Source organism: Cervus elaphus, chromosome 19 (genome assembly GCF_910594005.1).
Source record: "Cervus elaphus chromosome 19, mCerEla1.1, whole genome shotgun sequence".
Taxonomy (NCBI): domain Eukaryota; kingdom Metazoa; phylum Chordata; class Mammalia; order Artiodactyla; family Cervidae; genus Cervus; species Cervus elaphus.
Genome location: NC_057833.1, coordinates 63,189,618 through 63,211,140, shown reverse-complemented (window position 1 = coordinate 63,211,140; position 21,523 = coordinate 63,189,618). Strand labels below are relative to the sequence as shown.

Sequence of the window (21,523 nt, the reverse complement as noted above, 5' to 3'; positions counted from 1 at the left end):
TAAAGATTATTTATTGTTTATCCAAAATTCAAATGTAACCAGGGCACTGAGTGTTTCTGTTGGTTTGGCTTGGTTTTTGCTAAATCTGGCAACTCTACTACGAAGGAAAGGACTCCTGGTACCTGGGCTATCTGTCCGCCTAAGGTGAGTCCCCTGTTTGGCCGCTTTCATCTGGACGCACATCTCAATCGCATACATCAGTCCCAGCTCATTTCCCAGCAAAAGTGAAGTCGCTCAGTCGTGTCTGACTCTTTGTGACCCCATGGACTATAGCCTACCAGGCTCCTCCATCCATGGGATTTTCCAGGCAAGAATACTGGAGTAGGTTGCCATTTCCTTCTCCAGGTGATCTTCCTGACCCAGGGATTGAACCCGGGTCTCCTGCGTTGTAGGCAGACGCTTTACCGTCTGAGCCACTCGGGAAGCCCATTTCCCAGCAAAGGACACCACTATAAGGAAGTGGAGGAAAGTTCTTTCCTGAAAGTCTACAGTGCATGTGCCGCATCCCCTCGGTCCAGGCTTCCCCAGGAAGCTGGCCCAGCTCTTCCGTCAGGTCGACCATGTATGAAAAGAGAGGCCAGGAAGGGCCAGATTGATTCTGGCCCCCTGAGCTCCAGGACTTCCATCTTTACCCTCAGATCTCCACCACCGAGCACTGTGAGGCAGCACATGACCTTGGACACGGCCCATGGACAGCAGCACCATGGGCATCCTCGGGGTGGAGATCGTTTCCTCTGAAGCACAGGGGGGCCTATTTCAGGGCCTCTGCCAATTCTCACATGATCTTGGTATGCAAGTTAAACTGATGTGTTCACAAGAAGTTTATAGCATGCATATTTTTTATTCTTTACTTTCCACAATAAATACATGTGAAACACCAGAGCCACAGAAAAAGTAGGGTCAGTCCTCACTTTCCTATTGTCCAGTCACCTACCTGTGATAGAGCATGTCTTCTGGAGAACTATCCAGCTGAGCATAGGAGATGCTTCCACCTCTCGGAGTATTTTTGGTTCTTCATGATCATCCTTATGAGAATCTTCATCCATTTGATAATGCCTACTTCAAAGAAGATTAATTAACATCCATAGCTATGACTTTCAAATGTGTATGTATTAGAACCATCTTGGGGGGAGGTTTCAAAACATAGGTTTGAATTTCTTTTTTTTTTAACCTTAGCTATATGAAGTGGTACTGTTTTTAATCTCCATTAAATTTTTTAAATTTTTGTATTGGGACATAGTTGATGAACAATGTTGTTAGTTTCAGGTGAATTTCTGATTTAGTAGGTCTAGTCCTGAGGTGAAGCTTGAGGACTTGGATTTGTAATATGAGCCCAAATGATGCTGACTCTGCTGGCCCACAGGCTACACTTAGAACTACTGGGCTACAAATTAATCTTCCTTATTGTCTTCTCACGGACATGAGACCAGTATCCTATTAAAGTGACCATCAGACACCTTCAAATCAATTTCAGAAAATAAACACATATGTCTGTATGTGTGTGTAGATGCACACATGTAATATATATATGTATGTCTATAAATTACTTTGAAGGGCAATAATTGACACTGTGGTTCTTACATATCTTACATATCTCTGCTCTTGGAGAATTTTTTTTTTCTATATCTGAAAATATATTTCCCTTCCACCCCAAACCGCTATGTACATAATATTAATCCTTAAAGATAACACCTTTGCAAATAAATTAACTTGTAGTTATAAACTGCTAATTAAAAATTATATTTTTTAGTTTAATAAGTAATACATATTTTAACAAAAAATTTAAAATAAAGCACCTTCCAAAGAAAGTGTACAAGTTACCTGGAATTGCATTGTCCAGAGAACCCCTATAATTGTTATATTATAGATCTTTCCTATCTTTTTTGTTTTCCCTTCTTTTTGCTATTTTATGAAATTGGAACCACATTGTATATACAGCTTTGTAATTTTTTTTTTAACCAAATGATAGACTGTGGGCATTTCCCTGTGACATTAAATGTGTCATCACATTTAAATGTGTTGAATGTGACAGCATTCAACAATATGATTTTTGAAGAATACAAAGTGTTGTTTTACAGACATATGCCATCATTTTTTTGTTTATTCCCTGTTGCTAGACATTCAAAGTATTCCCTAATATATATAGGGCCAAGAGAAATTTTCAGGTTAAAATATCATCTTGGATGGTAACCACAGTAAAACATCATCTGATTTTCAATGAAAATAACTGTAAAGATGAGAAAACAATGAAAACTCACAGCAATTCTAAAAACTTTGATTATGAACAATTTAATGCAAGACTCTGAAAGGACTCAATGCTAATCATAAGACAAAAAGACTCAGCAAATCAAAACTATTTGTTTTCATTTCATGAAATGCCTAATCTTCACCCCTATGAAACAGAAACACTTGGGAGAAAAAGATACAGTATGTTCTCCCACTATCTATCCCCTACTCAGAATTAGGACCTTTACCAAGCAGAAAATGAGAAGCTGTTCTTTGCAATAGAGCTGTTGCTTCTGAAGGATGTTCATTGTTTTCCTTCCACACCATGTATTCTATACCACTACAGAGACAGCTATACCCGAAATGAAAGCAGATAAAACAAACGCTATGCTGATGGTAATGCCTCCAACCCTGGAGAGGATGTAGCCCCCAAAACAAAGTGTCAGTCAGGAACACAGAGCTAACGCTAGGAACGTGTATCAATGAGTATGTATGTATATTTCAGGATTTCACCTGTTGACAGCACGGTAAATCTAGACGGTAGCAATTGTAGATGGCATCTCGGTAAGGCAGAGATACAACAGGTGGGTGCCTTCTAGAGGTAGCTATTGAACTTGGAGTAAACGCATTAACTTGCCTCTAGTTGTCATGATAAGTAAAAAAAAATGTCACAATTATGCAAGTGGACAGACCCAAGGGAAGCCACACACACATCTTGTTTGTTGACATGTGCCAAGGTTGTAACAAAAGTGAAAAGAAAGCAGCATGAAGCCTATGAGGAAATAAAACCAATATGGAAGGCTCAGAGGAGGAGTGTAATTATGAAAATTATCAACTGCTAGTTCAGAAAAAAAATTCCATGACATTTTGGCATCTCCAATTGATACAAGGAAAAATTCCTTCAATGAGGAGGAGCTAAGGAAGAAAGCCAAGAAGCTGTCATGGAAAGGCAACGATACGAGCTAAAAGTAGGTGTGGCTGGGTTGTGGAGGGACTGCAGATAAATGATGAACATAATAGTAGTTGTAACCTGGGATCTGGGACCCTTTGCTGCAATGGTTGCATGTGGACAAATGTCTTCTCAAACAACAAAATACGAAGAAACTATAGGTGACTAAAATTAACTGCATGCATGGGCAGTTGGGGCAAAATACGGACAATAAGATATAAAAAGACCAAAAAGCCTACCTGCCACTTCTGAAGAGCTGAGAGCAAAAGAGAGTGTCAGGAGCAAAAGCAGGGTATGGTGCATGTCCACTGTACTCAACACCACTGAAGGGGTGAGAAAACCTCCCAGGCCACCCCTCCTGCCCAACCCCGGGCCTGCCCCTTTTCTCACTGGTTTCAGGGAACCAACCTGCCCCCCACCCCACCCCACCCCACCCCTGCCGCAGGAGCTAGCAAGCAAGAAAGCTGCATATGGAGCTGACTCATTGCACGTGTGTTCTCGGTAAGGTCATCCATGTCCTGATTTCCTCATCTCTAAACTGAGCCTGATGAAATCCAAGGCACAGAGCTGTTAGGGTTACATCAGAACGTCTGCATGCTGATGCCTGGCATCTTGCGGGCAGGTACTAAATGCTGTGTGTTTTTTTGTTTTTTGTTTTTTTTTTTATATTGGAGTAGAGTTGATTAGCAATGTTGTGCTGGTTTCACCTGAAACCAGCAGAGTGACTCACTTGCACATAAATGTGTTTGTTTTTAAATGAAAAGAGCAATCCAACTATATACTAACAATGACGCACATCAAACCCCAACAAAAAGGGTGCCATTAAACCCTAAAGTGCATGTGAAATATATTTAATGAATGTCCAGGTGGCACTAGTGGTAAAGAACCTCCTGCCAATGCAGGAAACACAAGAGATGCAAGTTTGATCCCTGGGTCGGGAAGATCCCTTGGAGAAGGACATGACAACACACTCTAGTATTCTTGCCTGGAAAATATCCATGGCCTGAGGAGTCTGAGGGGCTGCAATCCATAGGGTCACACAGAGTCAGACACCACTGAAGTGACAGCATGCACGCACACAAGTCAAAGGAAACAATGTTGAAGGGCTAACAATAGACAAAGTAGAACTTGGTGCAACAGAAAAAAAGAGTTACTTGTCTTGAAAGGTCATTTTATATTAATAATAAGTATATTTAACAAAGAAAGTATAAAAATCACAAACTTCCTGTACCAAACAAAATCACAGTTGCACAAAGGAAGTGGACATTCTTGTAACTAAAGTGGAATTACAGGTATATTAAGTGAAAGTTTTAAAACTTTTCCCTAAGCCTTGCCAGAAAGAAGGGGTAGAAAGTGAGAAAAAGAATAGTATAATGTTGGACACCAAAATCATAAATAATGAAGGAAATGATTAGCACTTTTTACTAATTTTTCAGTTTAAGTTTTAATGAAAAAATATACAATAAACAACAACTTGGAAAGAAGCTGGGGACATATTTGACAAAAGGATAATACTCCTAGAAATTTGAATTTAAATAAGAACATACGAAATGATGAAAAGAGATAAACAGGGAAAATCATATACTGATAAAGACAGGAAGCAGACATTACAATTATCAAGCAATTCATAGAAACATTTTTGTTGAAGAAAATGAAAAACTAAGAGTTCAGAGACTGTGCACAAAATGGGGAAATGTTACTGCTGAAGGTGAAATCCAGTTACCAAGTCTAGGCTCTGGGGAACAGAGGCCGTGCTAGAAAAAGCTGATGAAGGTCTTCTAAAGCCAAAACGTCGCACCTACCTGTGGTTCACATTAAGAAAGAAGTGTCTCTGAGTGTTGTTGGTTAGCTGGTGATGGACTGGACTTGGTTAACAAAGCACGGGGTGACTGCAAGCACCTTTGGATTGTGACATCAACTGCTCTGCTTCATATGTGAGGCGTCCAAATGGAATCCCTACTTCCCAAGAGGGGAGGTGATCAGGTCAGGTTGTCAATTTCATATTGTTAATCTTTTTTTACAATGAGCAGCTATATTTTTATAATCAGAAACAATAATAAATACACAGTTGAGTTTTGAACAACCTGGGAGTTAGGGGTGTTGGCTCTCTGAGCAGCAGAAAAACCAAGTATTGATATAACTTTACAGTTGGCCCTCCATATCCTGGGTTCTGCATCTGTGGATTCAACCAACCAGATTTTGTAGTACTGTAGTGTTTGCCACTGAAAAAAATTCCCATAAAAGTATATTCATGCAGTTCAAACTCCCCCTGTATTGGTCAACTGTACTTGTATTTTGAAAACAAAAAGTAAATTTTGACTCAAACTGAGTCATGAAATCATGAAGCAGCTCACTACTTTCAAGAAAAAATATGTGAAAGAAATATTAAAAAAAAATTTTTAAACCATCTCTCATATTTCCTGATTTTGAGGGATGGGATTTAGGAATGCATAAGAATTGATGCTTTTGAACTGTGGTGTTGGAGAAGACTCTTGAGAGTCCCTTAGACTGCAAGGATATCAAACAAGTCCATCCTAAAGGAAATCAGTCCTGAATGTTCATTGGAAGGACTAATGTTGAAGCTGAAACTCCAATACTTTGGCCACCTGATGCGAAAAACTGACTCATTCGAAAAGACCCTGATGCTGGGAGGGATTGGGGGCAGGAGGAGAAGGGGATGATAGAGGATGAGATGGTTGGATGGCATCACCGACTCAATGGACATGAGTTTGAGTAAACTCTGGTAGTTGGTGATGGACAGAGAGGCCTGGCGTGCTGCGGTTCACGGGGTCGCAAAGAGTCGGACATGACTGAACTGAAGTTAAGAAACCGACTCAATGGAAGTGAGTTTGAGCAAACTCCAGGAGACAGTGAAGGACAGGGAAGCCTGGCGTGCTGCAGTCCATGGGGTCGCAAAGAGTCAGACATGACTCAGCGACTGAACAACAGCGAAGTTAATGAAAAGGCTGCAGTGCTCAATGGGAGGCCCTTCTGTATTGCACAGGGAATATTCCAAGGCTGTCGCAGCAAGGCAAGAAGGGCCATCATATCTTGGGACCTTTTAGTGTCCTCTGACCTGACAGACTGCTGAAAAATAGGGAATCAATTCCTAGGAGCTACTGACAGAGTTGAGATCTAGTAGCACCAGGTCAGCATTACTAGGTGGGCATCCAAGGGGGTAAGCTGATTAACCCAAAGAGCTTCTTTCTAAAGGCAAGCTGCAAGCTCATTAAAAAGCCAAAACCTCAGAACCTGAAACACATGCTCTCAAGGGAATCCAGACACGGCCCCAAGCCAGTGAAACTGGTTTTCCATGGAAGGTTTCAACACATGTAAAACGTGTGAGGTACACTGCATTACTGTACAAAGTATGTTCTGTTCTCCCCACCCCCATCTCAGGACGGTTACACTCAGATCCTCACGGTTCTGTAACCTAGAGGCACGTCAAGAGAACTTCGCAGTCTCCAAGGGGAACCAGTTCCCTAAGGTATGTATATGTATGTGCGTGTGTGTGTTTATGTATATGTGTGTGTATATATATATATATATATATATATATATATATATAGGCTTCCCTCGTGGCTCAGTGGTAAAGAATCTGCCTGCAATGCAGGAGACACAGGATACACGAGTTCAGTCCTTGGGTCGGGAAGATCCCCTGGAGGAGGGCACAGCAACCCACTCCAGTATTCTTGCCTGGAGAATCCCGTGGACTAAGGAGCCTGGTGGGCTACAGTCCATGGGGTTGCAAAGAGTCAGACATGACTGAATAACTTAGCATGGCTAAGTCATTTACTTACAATATATATACATAATATATATAAGGTATATAAATATAATTATATATATAATAATTATATATATAAATATATATATAGCCAATGGGGAAAATGGAGAGGAAAGCATGTCCCAGAAGCAGAACCAACAGCCATGGACAACACTGGACTGGGAAGAACCAGGACCTACTCAAGGAATATTTTCCACCGCCAAGGATCAGGGTCCTGGCTAGCATGTCCAGTGGGCTTTCACCATTGTTACAGATGGACCAGTAGCTGCTGTGGACTTACCCCTCATTCTTTTCCAAAAGCCTGTGTTTGTTGTGGGGTATCCTATCACTGATTCCTTCTTAGTTCATACATGTCCAGATCTAAAGGAGCCACATATGGATCTGGTATAGTGAAATTCACACAGCTGTGTCTGACTCTCTGCAACCCCATGGACTGTAGCCTGCCAGGCTCCTCTGTCCCTGGAATTCTTCAGGCCAGAATGCTGGAGGGGGAAGCTGCTATCTTTTCCAGAGGATCTTCCCAACCCAGGGATGGAACCCAGGGATGGAACCCAGGTCTCCCACATTACAGGTGGATTCTCTACCCTCTGAGCCACCAGGGAAGTGAAACTTTTACAAGAATTCTGGGGTTGTAAGTCTGATACTTCGATTGGAAAAGACTTACATGTTGTCTCCTTTAAGGGGCAACACAGTATATTTTGCATGCACAATGGGAAGAAGGAAACATTTGTGACCAAGATAGAAATCAGTGGTAAGACTGTATTAGTCAAAGTATTTGCTGTCCTTCCCCATGAATTACACACCCATATGCTATCGAAGGCAGTTTTTGTCATGATACAGCGGAAGATTCATGTGCCACCACTGAACAGACCTTCTAAGAACACTGCACGTTTTCCTTCATGCTCTTTCCTGTGACATGAGCCGTCTCCATAAGGTCTGCACCACCATCCTGGAGATGGGAGTCAGGGCAAAGACCTGCCACCAAACCATAATGCTCATGTGAAATAATTTCAAAGTAAATCTCTGTTGTCTTAAAGCAATATGGTTTTTTGGTCACTTGTTACCTCAACATACCTTAACCTAAAATGACAGACACAGGATACACATTATCTGATTAAAGACATTCAGGGTCTCAGCAAACTTCCCTCATCCTTCATTAAACAGCTGCTTGTCTTTCTTAAATGCTTTCTTTTTTAAAAATGGATAAATGTGAATTTTCCTCTGAGGACACCTTTAACTGCAATGCACAGTCACAAACACACAGTGCTATAACCACTACTTCTAAGGATTTTTGTAATTTTACTTTTTTTCTCCTTGGCACAAAGGTGTTTTTTTTTTTTTTTTTTTAATTTTTCAGTAAGTGAGCCTTTAAATTTTAACTTGAAGTCCTAACTTCTGTTTTCTCTGCATTGAGATTCAGAGCTTGTGTGAATTTAGCCTTCCTCAGTGATCAGTGCAAAGAAATAGAGGAAAACAATAGAATGGGAAAGACTAGAGATCTCTTCAAGAAAATTAGAGATACCAAGGGAACATTTCATGCAAAGATGGGCTCAATAAAGGACAGAAATGGTATGGACCTAACAGAAGCAGAAGATATTAACAAGAGGTGGCAAGAATACACAGAAGAACTGTACAAAAAAGATCTTCACGACCCAGATAATCAAGATGGTGTGATCACTCACCTAGAGCCAGACATTCTGGAATGTGAAGTCAAGTGAGCCTTAGGAAGCATCACTACAAACAAAGCTAGTGGAGGTGATGGAATTCCAGTTGAGATATCTCAAATCCTGAAAGATGACATTGTGAAAGTGCTGCACTCAATGTCAGCAAATTTGGAAAACTCAGCAGTGGCCACAGGACTGGAAAAGTTCAGTTTTCATTTCAATCCCAAAGAAAGGCAATGCCAAAGAATGCTCAAACTACTGCACAATTGCATGCATCTCACACACTAGTAAAGTAATGCTCAAAATTCTCCAAGCCAGGCTTCAACAGTACGTGAATCGTGAACTTCCAGATGTTCAAGCTGGATTTAGAAAAGGTAGAGGAGCCAGAATCAAATTGTCAACATCTGTTGGATCATCAAAAAATCAAGAGAGTTCCAGAAAAACTTCTATTTCTGCTTTATTGACTATGCCAAAGCCTTTGACTGTGTGGATCATGACAAACTGTGGAAAATTCTTCAAGAGATGGAAATACCAGACCACTTTGCCTGCCTCCTGAGAACCCTGTATGGAGGTCAGGAAACAACAGTTAAAACTGGACATGGAACAACAGACTAGTTCCAAATCAGGAAAGGAATATGTCAAGGCTGTATATTGTCACCCTGCTTATTTAACTTATATGCAGAGTACATCAAGAGAAACGCTGGGCTGGAAGAAGCACAAGCTGGAATCAAGATTGCTGGGAGAAATATCAATAACCTCAGATATGCAGAGGACACCACCCTTATGGCATAAAGCAAAGAAGAACTAAAGAGCCTCTTAATGAAAGTGAAAGAGGAGAGTGAAAAAGTTGGCTTAAAACTCAACATTCAGGAGGGAGGAGCCAAGATGGCGGAGGAGTAGGACGGGGAGACCACTTCCTCTCCTACAAATTCATCAAAAGAATAACTGAATGCAGAGCAAACCTCACAAAACAACTTCTGATCGCTAGCTGAGGTCATCAGGCGCCCAGAAAAGCAGACCATTGTCTTTGAAAGGAGGTAGGACAAAATATAAAAGATAAAAAGTGAGACAAAAGAGCTAAGGACGGAGACCCGTCCCGGGAAGGGAGTCTTAGGCGGCCTTGCTTGGGCTAGGGTCCGGGCCTGAGGGCCCTGAGGACAATCGGAGGGAACTTCTGTGAGGTGCCAACTTGAACTGTGGGAGACCAAAAGAGAGAAAATTAACCGGCCGGAACACACTGCCGGCCGTTCGCAGAACAAAGGGACGGAGAAAGTCCCAAGAAGAGGTCGCAGGCTGCGGACCCGCCCAGCCCCGCCGGAGGCAGGAGGCAGGGGGGAGGGGAAGGTCGCGGCGAGACACAGGGCGCAGGCACCCGACCGGCGCGGGCGGGGACTGGGGCTGGGGACGCAGAGGGCGGAAGGCGCGCGCACCCGACTGGCGTCAGCGGAAACTGAGACTAGGTCCGCGGAAGGGAGTGAGTGCGCCACACCTGGGGATAGTGCGCCCATCAAGCCCCTCGCTGCCTGGACCGCTCTGACGGGGAAGGCACAGAGAGCAGGCGCAGCTTTTCCTTCCGCGCTTTTGTGTAACACCCGAGGGCTGGAACCTAGCGCAGCGCGGGGCGCGCTCCATATAGAACAGCCGGGAGCCTGAGCAGCGCAGAGGGAGAAAGCAGCGTCAGCCCCTCCCGGCAGCGCCAGCCCGCCCCCACAGGGCCAGCCCCTCCCCGCAGCGTCAGCCCCGCCCCGCAGCGCCAGCCCCTCCCCGCAGCGTCAGCCCCGCCCCGCAGCGCAACGGAACTAGCTAACTGAATAAGAGTCCACCTCCGCCCGCCTGTGTCAGGGCGGAAATGAGGCTCTGAAGAGACCGGCAAACAGAAGCCAAATAAACAAAGGGAACCGCTTCAGAAGGGACTGGTGCAACAGATTAAAATCCCTGTAGAAAACACCGACTTCACGGAAGGGCCCTGTAGTTATCGAGAAGTGTAAGCTGGAACGAGGAGCTATCTGAAACTGAGCCGAACCCACACTGACCGCAGCAGCTCCAGAGAAACTCCTAGATATATTTTTACTTTTTTTTTTCTAAGTAAGGAAAAAAAAAAAAAAATTTTTTTTTCTTTTTATATTTTTTCTTTTTTATTTTTTCTCTTTTATTTTCCTTTAAAATTCCCTATTACTCCCCCATTACTCCTTAACTTTTATTTACATAGATTTTTATGATTTTTTTAATTAGGGGAAAAAAAAAAATTTTTTTTTTTTCTTTCTTTTTTTTTTTTTTTTGTTTTTTTTCTTTTTCTTTTTTTTTTCTTTTTTCTTCCTTTTTTTCCTTTCCGTTTTCTCTTTTACTTTCTATTTTTCTTCTTATTTCTTTTAAAGTCCTCTAGTACTCCTCTACTACTCTTCATTTTCATTTTCACTACACTATAACCTTACCAAAAAAAAAAAAAAAAAAAAAAGAAGCCCTATCTTTAAACCGAAGATTATTCTCTCCCAATCTTGACTCTCTGTTTTCTACCTCAGAACACCTCTATTTCCTCCTTTCCCCTTCTCTTCCCAATCCAATTCTGTGAATCCTTGTAGGTGTCTGAGGTACAGAGAACACTCTGGGAACAGACAGCTGCGTAGATCTGTCTCTCTCCTCTTGAGTCCCCCTTTTTCTCCTCCTGCTCATCTCTATCTCCCTCCTCCCTTTTCTCCTGTTCATGTAACTCTGTGAACCTCTCTGGGTGTCCCTAACAGGGGAGAATCTTTTCGCCATTAACCTAGAAGTTTTATTATCAGTGCTGTATAGTTGGAGAAGTCCTGAGACTACAGGAAGAATAAAACTGAAATCCAGAGGCAGGAAACTTAAGCCCAAAACCTGAGAACACCAGAAAACTCCTGACTACATGGAACTTTAAGCAATAAGTGACCGTCCAAAAGCCTCCATACCTACACTGAAACCAACCACCACCCAAGAGCCAGTAAGTTTTAGAGCAAGACATACCACGCAAATTCTCCAGCAACACAGGAACATAGCCCCGAATGTCAACATACAGGCTGCCCAAGGTGACACCTAACACATAGACCCATCTCAAAACTCATTACTGGGCACTCCATTGCTCTCCAAAAAGAAGAAATCAAGTTCCACGCACCAGTACACTGACGCAAGCTTCCCTAACGGGGAAACCTTGACAAGCCAATCGTCTAACCCCACCCACTGGGTAAATCCTCCACAATAAAAAGGAACCACAGACCTCCAGAATACAGAAAGTCCACTCCAGACACAGCAATCTAAACAAGATGAAAAGGCAAAGAAATACCCAACAGGTAAAGGAACATGAAAAATGCCCACCAAGTCAAACAAAAGAGGAGGAGATAGGGAATCTACCTGAAAAAGAATTTAGAATAATGATAATAAAAATGATCCAAAATCTTGAAAACAAAATGGAGTTACAGATAAATAGCCTGGAGACAAAGATTGAAAAGATACAAGAATTGTTTAATAAAGACCTAGAAGAAATAAAAAAGAGTCAATTAAAAATGAACAATGCAATGAATGAGATCAAAAACACTTTGGAGGGAACCAAGAGTAGAATAACGGAGGCAGAAGATAGGATAAGTGAGGTAGAAGATAAAATGGTGGAAATAAATGAAGCAGAGAGGAAAAAAGAAAAAAGGATCAAAAGAAATGAGGACAACCTCAGGGACCTCTGGGACACTGTGAAACGCCCCAACATTCGAATCATAGGAGTCCCAGAAGAAGAAGACAAAAAGAAAGGCCATGAGAAAATACTCGAGGAGATAATAGCTGAAAACTTCCCTAAAATGGGGAAGGAAATAGCCACTCAAGTCCAAGAAACCCAGAGAGTCCCAAACAGGATAAACCCAAGGCGAAACACCCCAAGACACATATTAATCAAACTAACAAAGATCAAACACAAAGAACAAATATTAAAAGCAGCAAGGGAAAAACAACAAATAACACACAAAGGGATTCCCATAAGGATAACAGCTGATCTATCAATAGAAACCCTCCAGGCCAGAAGGGAATGGCAGGACGTCCTGAAAGTAATGAAAGAGAATAACCTACAACCTAGATTACTGTATCCAGCAAGGATCTCATTCAGATATGAAGGAGAACTCAAAAGCTTTACAGATAAGCAAAAGCTGAGAGAATTCAGCACCACCAAACCAGCTCTTCAACAAATGCTAAAGGATCTTCTCTAGACAGGAAATGCAGAAAGGTTGTATAAACGTGAACCCAAAACAACAAAGTAAATGGCAACGGGACCACACCTATCAATAATTACCTTAAATGTAAATGGGTTGAATGCCCCAACCAAAAGACAAAGATTGGCTGAATGGATACAAAAACAAGACCCCCATATATGCTGTCTACAAGAGACCCACCTCAAAACAAGAGACACATACAGACTAAAAGTGAAGGGCTGGAAAAAAATATTTCATGCAAACGGAGACCAAAAGAAAGCAGGAGTCGCAATACTCATATCAGATAAAATAGACTTTCAAATAAAAGCTGTGAAAAGAGACAAAGAAGGACACTACATAATGATCAAAGGATCAATCCAAGAAGAAGATATAACAATTATTAATATATATGCACCCAACATAGGAACACCGCAATATATACAGCAAACACTAACGAGTATGAAAGAGGAAATTAATAGTAACACAATAATAGTGGGAGACTTTAATACCCCACTCACAACTATGGATAGATCAACTAAACAGAAAATTAACAAGGAAACACAAACTTTAAATGACACAATGGACCAGCTAGACCTAATTGATATCTATAGGACATTTCACCCCAAAACAAGCAACTTCACCTTTTTCTCAAGTGCACACGGAACCTTCTCCAGAATAGATCACATCCTGGGCCATAAATCTAGTCTTGGAAAATTCAAAAAAATTGAAATCATTCCAGTCATCTTTTCTGACCACAGTGCAGTAAGATTAGATCTCAATGACAGGAAAAAAATTGTTAAAAATTCAAACACATGGAGGCTAAATAACACGCTTCTGAATAACCAACAAATCATAGAAGAAATCAAAAAAGAAATCAAAATATGTATAGAAATGAATGAAAATGAAAACACAACAACCCAAAACCTATGGGACACTGTAAAAGCAGTGCTAAGGGGAAGGTTCATAGCATTACAGGCTTACATCAAGAAACAAGAAAAAAGCCAAATAAATAACCTAACTCTACACCTAAAGCAATTAGAGAAGGAAGAAATGAAGAACCCCAGGGTTAGCAGAAGGAAAGAAATCTTAAAAATTAAGGCAGAAATAAATGCAATAGAAACTAAAGAGACCATAGCAAAAATCAACAAAGCTAAAAGCTGGTTTTTTGAAAAAATAAACAAAATTGACAAACCATTAGCAAGACTCATTAAGAAACAAAGAGAGAAGAACCAAATTAACAAAATTAGAAATGAAAATGGAGAGATCACAACAGACAACACTGAAATACAAAGGATCATAAGAGACTACTACCAGCAGCTCTATGCCAATAAAATGGACAACTTGGATGAAATGGACAAATTCTTAGAAAAGTATAACTTTCCAAAACTGAACCAGGAAGAAATAGAAGATCTTAACAGACCCATCACAGGCAAGGAAATCGAAACTGTAATCAAAAATCTTCCAGCAAACAAAAGCCCAGGACCAGATGGCTTCACAGCTGAATTCTACCAAAAATTTAGAGAAGAGCTAACACCTACCTTACTCAAACTCTTCCAGAAAATTGCAGAAGAAGGTAAACTTCCAAACTCATTCTATGAGGCCACCATCACCCTAATTCCAAAACCTGACAAAGATGCCACAAAAAAAGAAAACTACAGGCCAATATCACTGATGAACATAGATGCAAAAATCCTTAACAAAATTCTAGCAAACAGAATCCAACAACATATTAAAAAAATCATACACCACGACCAAGTGGGCTTTATCCCAGGAATGCAAGGATTCTTCAATATCCGCAAATCAATCAACGTAATACACCATATTAACAAATTGAAAGATAAAAACCATATGATTATCTCAATAGATGCAGAGAAAGCCTTTGACAAAATTCAACACTCATTTATGATTAAAACTCTCCAAAAAGCAGGAATAGAAGGAACATACCTCAACATAATAAAAGCTATATATGACAAACCCACAGCAAGCATCACCCTCAATGGTGAAAAATTGAAAGCATTTCCCCTGAAATCAGGAACAAGACAAGGGTGCCCACTCTCACCACTACTGTTCAACATAGCGTTGGAAGTTTTGGCCACAGCAATCAGAGCAGAAAAAGAAGTAAAAGGAATCCAGATAGGAAAAGAAGAAGTGAAACTCTCACTGTTTGCAGATGACATGATCCTCTATATAGAAAACCCTAAAGACTCTACCAGAAAATTACTAGAACTAATCAATGAATATAGTAAAGTTGCAGGATATAAAATTAACACACAGAAATCCCTTGCATTCCTATATACTAACAATGAAAAAACAGAAAGAGAAATTAAGGAAACAATACCATTCACCATTGCAACAAAAAGAATAAAATACTTAGGAGTATATCTACCTAAAGAAACAAAAGACCTATACATAGAAAACTATAAAACACTGATGAAAGAAATCAAAGAGGACACAAACAGATGGAGAAACATACCGTGTTCATGGATTGGAAGAATCAATATTGTCAAAATGGCTATTCTACCCAAAGCAATCTATAGATTCAATGCAATCCCTATCAAGCTACCAACGGTATTTTTCACAGAACTAGACCAAAGAATTTCACAATTTGTATGGAAATACAAAAAACCTCGAATAGCCAAAGTAATCTTGAAAAAGAAGAATGGAACTGGAGGAATCAACCTGCCTGACTTCAGACTCTACTACAAAGCCACAGTCATCAAGACAGTGTGGTACTGGCACAAAGACAGAAATATAGACCAATGGAACAGAATAGAAAGCCCAGAGATAAATCCACGAACCTATGGACACCTTATCTTTGACAAAGGAGGCAAGGATATACAATGGAAAAAAGACAACCTCTTTAACAAGTGGTGCTGGGAAAACTGGTCAACCACTTGCAAAAGAATGAAACTAGAACACTTTCTAACACCATACACAAAAATAAACTCAAAATGGATTAAAGATCTAAATGTAAGACCAGAAACTATAAAACTCCTAGAGGAGAACATAGGCAAAACACTCTCCGACATAAATCACAGCAAGATCCTCTATGACCCACCTCCCAGAATATTGGAAATAAAAGCAAAACTAAACAAATGGGATCTAATGAAACTTAAAAGCTTTTGCACTACAAAAGAAACTATAAGTAAGGTGAAAAGACAGCCGTCAGATTGGGAGAAAATAATAGCAAATGAAGCAACAGACAAAGGATTAATCTCAAAAATATACAAGCAACTCCTGCAGCTCAATTCCAGAAAAATAAATGACCCAATCAAAAAATGGGCCAGAGAACTAAACAGACATTTCTCCAAAGAAGACATACAGATGGCTAACAAACACATGAAAAGGTGCTCAACATCACTCATTATTAGAGAAATGCAAATCAAAACCACAATGAGGTACCATTACACACCAGTCAGGATGGCTGCTATCCAAAAGTCTACAAGCAATAAATGCTGGAGAGGCTGTGGAGAAAAGGGAACCCTCTTACACTGTTGGTGGGAATGCAAACTAGTACAGCCACTATGGAAAACAGTGTGGAGATTCCTTAAAAAACTGGAAATAGAACTGCCATATGACCCAGCGATACCACTTCTGGGCATACACACTGAGGAAACCAGATCTGAAAGAGACACATGCACCCCAATGTTCATCGCAGCACTGTTTATAATAGCCAGGACATGGAAGCAACCTAGATGCCCATCAGCAGATGAATGGATAAGGAAGCTGTGGTACATATACACCATGGAATTTTACTCAGCCGTCAAAAAGAATTCATTTGAACCAGTCCTAATGAGATGGATGAAACTGGAACCCCTTATACAGAGTGAAGTAAGCCAGAAAGATAAAGAACATTACAGCATACTAACACATATATATGGAATTTAGAAAGATGGTAACGATAACCCTATATGCAAAACAGAAAAAGAGACACAGAAATACAGAACAGACTTTTGAACTCTGTGGGAGAAGGTGAGGGTGGGATGTTTCAAAAGAACAGCATGTATACTATCTATGGTGAAACAGATCACCAGCCCAGGTGGGATGCATGAGACAAGTGCTCCGGCCTGGTGCACTGGGAAGACCCAGAGGAATCGGGTGGAGAGGGAGATGGGAGGGGGGATCGGGATGGGGAATAAGTGTAAATCTATGGCTGATTCATATCAATGTATGACAAAACCCACTGAAATGTTGTGAAGCAATTAGCCTCCAACTAATAAAAAAATTAAAAAAAAAAAAAAAAAAACTCAACATTCAGAAAACTAAGATCATGGCATCTGGTCCCATCACTTATGGCAAATTGATGGGGAAACAGTGGAAACAGTGACAGACTTTATTTTTGGGGGCTCCCAAATCACTGCAGATGGTGACTGCAGCCATGAAATTAAAAGACGCTTACTCCTTGGAAGGAAAGTTATGACCAACCTAGACAGCATATTAAAAAGCAGAGACATTACTTTGCCAACAAAGGTCTGTCTAGTCAAAGCTATGGTTTTTCCAGTGGTCATGTATGGATGTGAGAGTTGGACTGTAAAGAAGGCTGAGTGCTGAAGAACTGATGCTTTTGAACTGTGGTGTTGGAAAAGACTCTTGAGAGTCATTTGAACTGCAAGGAGAGCCAACCAGTCAATATTAAAGGAAATTAGTCCTGAATATTCTTAAGAAGGACTGATGCTGAAGCTGAAATTCCAATACTTTGATCACCTTATGGGAAGAACTGACTCATTGGAAAAGATTCTAATGCTGGGAAAGACGGAAGGCTGGAGGAGAAGGGGTCAACAGAGAATGAGATGGTTGGGTGGCATCACTGACTCAGTGGACATGGGTTTGAGTCAACTCTGGGAGTTGGTGATGGACAGGGAGTCCTGGCATGTGGCAGTCCATGGGGTCACAAAGAGTTGGACATGACTGACTGAACTGAACTGATGAATTTAGCTTATCAGAAGTAGTAAAGATCCTTTGACTCATAAGTTTTATACATTTTCTAGAGCTCCCTAAAACAACTGTATTTTCTGAAAATTCTAAAGATCAATGCATATATAATATAAATTCTATTTAATTATAGGCATTACAGTGCCTGGATCTCATATATCATTATTTCTTTTTGACTTTCATTATCTGCTTAAGGCTAAATGGTAAGCAGTTTGGTAAAATAATATTTTGTATATTATTCCTTGTATTAATATTTCCAAAAACTTTTCTCTATGCTAATGCCAAGTTTTTCAATAATAATACTTCAAACTAGTGATACCTAATATTTGCTGAGCAGTGACAAACTAATCATGTTAGTTTTTTGCTTTCTGTTATTCATGATTTTTTATTCCTTTATTCTCTGCATTTTTCTATGTGAATTGAATTTTCTCTCTCTTTCTCTCTCTCCTTTTTTAAGAAAATATTCAACCTGATTTTAATTCAAGTAGAATTTTCCTTTACATTTTCATTGAGACTTTTCTAATTTAAGATGCAATATTCATATTGGAAAAACATATGAAGGGCTTCCTTAGTGGCTCAGTGGTAAAGAATCCACCTGCCAATGCAGGAGACAAGGGTTTGATCCCTGGTCCAAGAGGATCCCACATTGCACGGAGCTACTCAACCCATTCACCGTGACTACTGAGCCCGTACTCTAGAGCCCAGGAGCTGCAGCTACTGAGTCCACTGCTGCAACTGCTGAAGCCTGCATGCCTAGAGCCATGCTCTGCAACAAGAGAAGCCACCTCAGTGAGACGCCCCCTCACTGCAACAAGGAGTAGACCCTGCTCCCTGCAATTAGAGAAAAACCAATGCAGCATCAAAGACCCAGCACGGCCAAAAATAAATAAATAAACAGCAATTAAAAAAAAAAAACAAAACATTAAATCACCAGGGTTAAGGAAATCCAAGAAGAGGAAGCATGGGGAAAGGGACTCACATCCATTAAGCTTTCTTAAAATGAAATTATCACTTAGATATAGCAACAATAACAACAAAAACCAACAGCAGTATGCACCATTCATGGAGCACTTAATGTACTGAGCATTTTACATAATTGCACTCCCTAACAATCACATCCAATACTTTGGCCACCTCATGCAAAGAGTTGACTCATTGGAAAAGACCCTGATGCTGGGAGGGATTAGGGGCAGGAGGAGAAGGGGACGGTAGAGGATGAGATGGCTGGATGGCATCACTGACTCAATGGGCATGAGGTTGAGTAAACTCCGGGAGTTGGTGATGGACAGGGAGGCCTGGCGTGCTGCGATTCATGGGGTCGCAAAGAGTCGGACATGACTGAGCGACTGAACTGAACTGAACAATCACATCATGGTACCAGTATGGTTGTCTGCAGTTTCAGATGAGGAAACTGAGGCAGAAAAGTTGCAGAACTTTTTTCAAATCATACACTAGCAAGTGGCTGAGTCAGGATTTGTACTCAAGTCTGTCTGATTCATAGACACATAATTTTAAGGTACTGAGTGTTAAATACATGATCCTGGGGGAAAACTAAGCAGTTTTGTTCTCAAAGTAGTACCTGATTTATCTATCCAAGATGCCTCTAGAAAAGAAATACACAGTATTATAATGCATCTTTATATAAAGTACATGTGTCATAAGAGTTATAGACTTCGGTGAATTAGAAAAGTGAAAGTGAAAGTCGCTCAGTCTGACTTTTGCGACCCATGGACTGTACAGTGCATGGGATTCTCCAGGCCAGAATACTGGAGTGGATAGCCTTTCCTTGTCCAGGGGATCTTCCCAACCCAGGGATCGAACCCAGGTCTCCTGCATTGCAGGCGGATTCTTTACCAGCTGAGCCACAAAGGTGAATTAGAACCGATACGTTTATAGTGCTCTCCGTCGTTTGCTAAATAGAAACCTTAAACATTCTTTCCTGAATTCTTAATCCAGCATTTTACCACCTGGTGGAACCACCAACTCCTGAGTGAATATTCCTAGTTTTCACACATGTAAGAATACATTACAATGTTTGTGCAGCATTCTCGTTGCTCATCCTCTGCCCCACCTGCACACACTTATCTTCCAGAAATACATCTGAATAAACGGTAAGCTGTTTTTGTACAAAGGTTCCACATCGAATATGTTGCCCCAGATCAATTTCCTTCAAGCTTTCCCTTAACCACTAACCTGCAGCATTATATGCCTATGTATCTTCACCTTGACCATGAACTTGACCTTGACCTTGACCTATGTATCTTGTATCTTGACCATCAGCTTGACCTTGCAAACAGGATAAACTAAAAGTCATTCTTCTTGGATTTTGGGTCCAAGGATAATAAATGTGAATCTCCCACTATTCAACATCTCAGAAGGAAAGACAGTAAATCCCTTGCATTTTTCATGTGGTGTTTGAGAGAAGGAAGGGAAATGAAATACCATTAGTTCAGCTTCTCTGAGAGAAACAACACCCCTTCCCCCACCAAAGTAGCTTAGGTAGTCCAGGAATTTATTTTTTATGTAGAATAGTTGGAGCTTTTGTAGCAACTCTGCTTCAGAAGTTGTCTGGGGTGTTCCTCATGTTTGTTCAACCTTCATCTATCGGTATTGGTTTCGTGAGAATGGCCAATGGTCTACATTAATTTCAAGTGGACATGTTCATTCTTCTCAAGGCTACAACCTGGAGGGGGCATAAGCCACCCCTCACATCCCATTGGCCAGACCCCACTGAAAGGGAGGCTGGGAAGGCAGGTGGCTGTGGGGTAGTCCTATGCCCCTGGTGGTACAATGTAAAGCATCTTAGCCTTGGATGAGAAAGGTCATTGGTGATTGGCTTCCCAATAATGTGCAAGTACTTAACACGACTGAAGAGTACACTTAAAAAGTAGTTAAGATGGTAAATTTTATGTGCACTTTACCACAGTGAAAAAACAAAAACAGTTCATTAGCCTAGAAGTTAACAGACCTGAATCCCATTTATGCCATGAGTAACTCTGCAAACTTGGGTGATTTTAATATTACTGAACCTCAGTCTAATCTATACAATGAAACTATTTTAGATTATCTTTTCAGGCATAACCACTTAACTCTATGTTAGCTATTTATCTTAAACATAGTGCATGTGTTGGGAAAATGAATGGGAAATTGGACAATCAGGAGGATAAGAGAACTGGGTAAATGAAGGACCACTGTGTTCACACACCGGTCCAGTCTTGTCCACATCACCATTGTGAAGAGTTAACTCTGATTGTCCCCTGCATTCTTGCTATTCACATTAAAAATCGTAAGTCATGTGTTTCACACACAAAAAAGACATATACATGGCCAATGGCGACATGAAAAGTCTCCCAACGTTGCTCATTATTAGAGAAATGCAAATGAAAACTATGATGAGGGACCACCTCTCAGCAGTCAGGAGGTGCTGCGCTGTGCTCAGTCGTGTCTGACTCATTTGTGGCCCCATGGACTCTAGCCCACCAGGCTCCTCTGTCCATGGAATCTTCCAGGCAATCCTGGAGCAGGTTGCCATTTCCTACTCCAGGGGATCTTTCCAACCCAGGGATCGAACACATGTCTCTTGCGCCTTCTGCACTGGCAGGCAGATTCTGTACTACTGCTCCATCTGGAAAGCTTAGTCATCACCAAAAATAAAAAAATAAAACTCTACAAACAATAAATGCTGTAGAGGGTGTGGAGAAAAGGGACCCCCTCCTATATTGTAGGTGGGAATGTAAATTGGTATAAGACTAAGGAAAACAGTACAGATTTTTCT

At 40.8% G+C, this 21,523-nt stretch overlaps 1 non-coding gene across 1 annotated transcript; it reads right to left on the bottom strand.

The window, feature by feature from the left end:
- Nucleotides 1-351: 351 nt before the first annotated feature.
- On the bottom strand, nucleotides 352-423 carry TRNAC-ACA. The gene has a single exon. It is a non-coding gene; the product is annotated as a tRNA-Cys (tRNA).
- Between the last annotated feature and the right edge of the window lie 21,100 nt (nucleotides 424-21,523).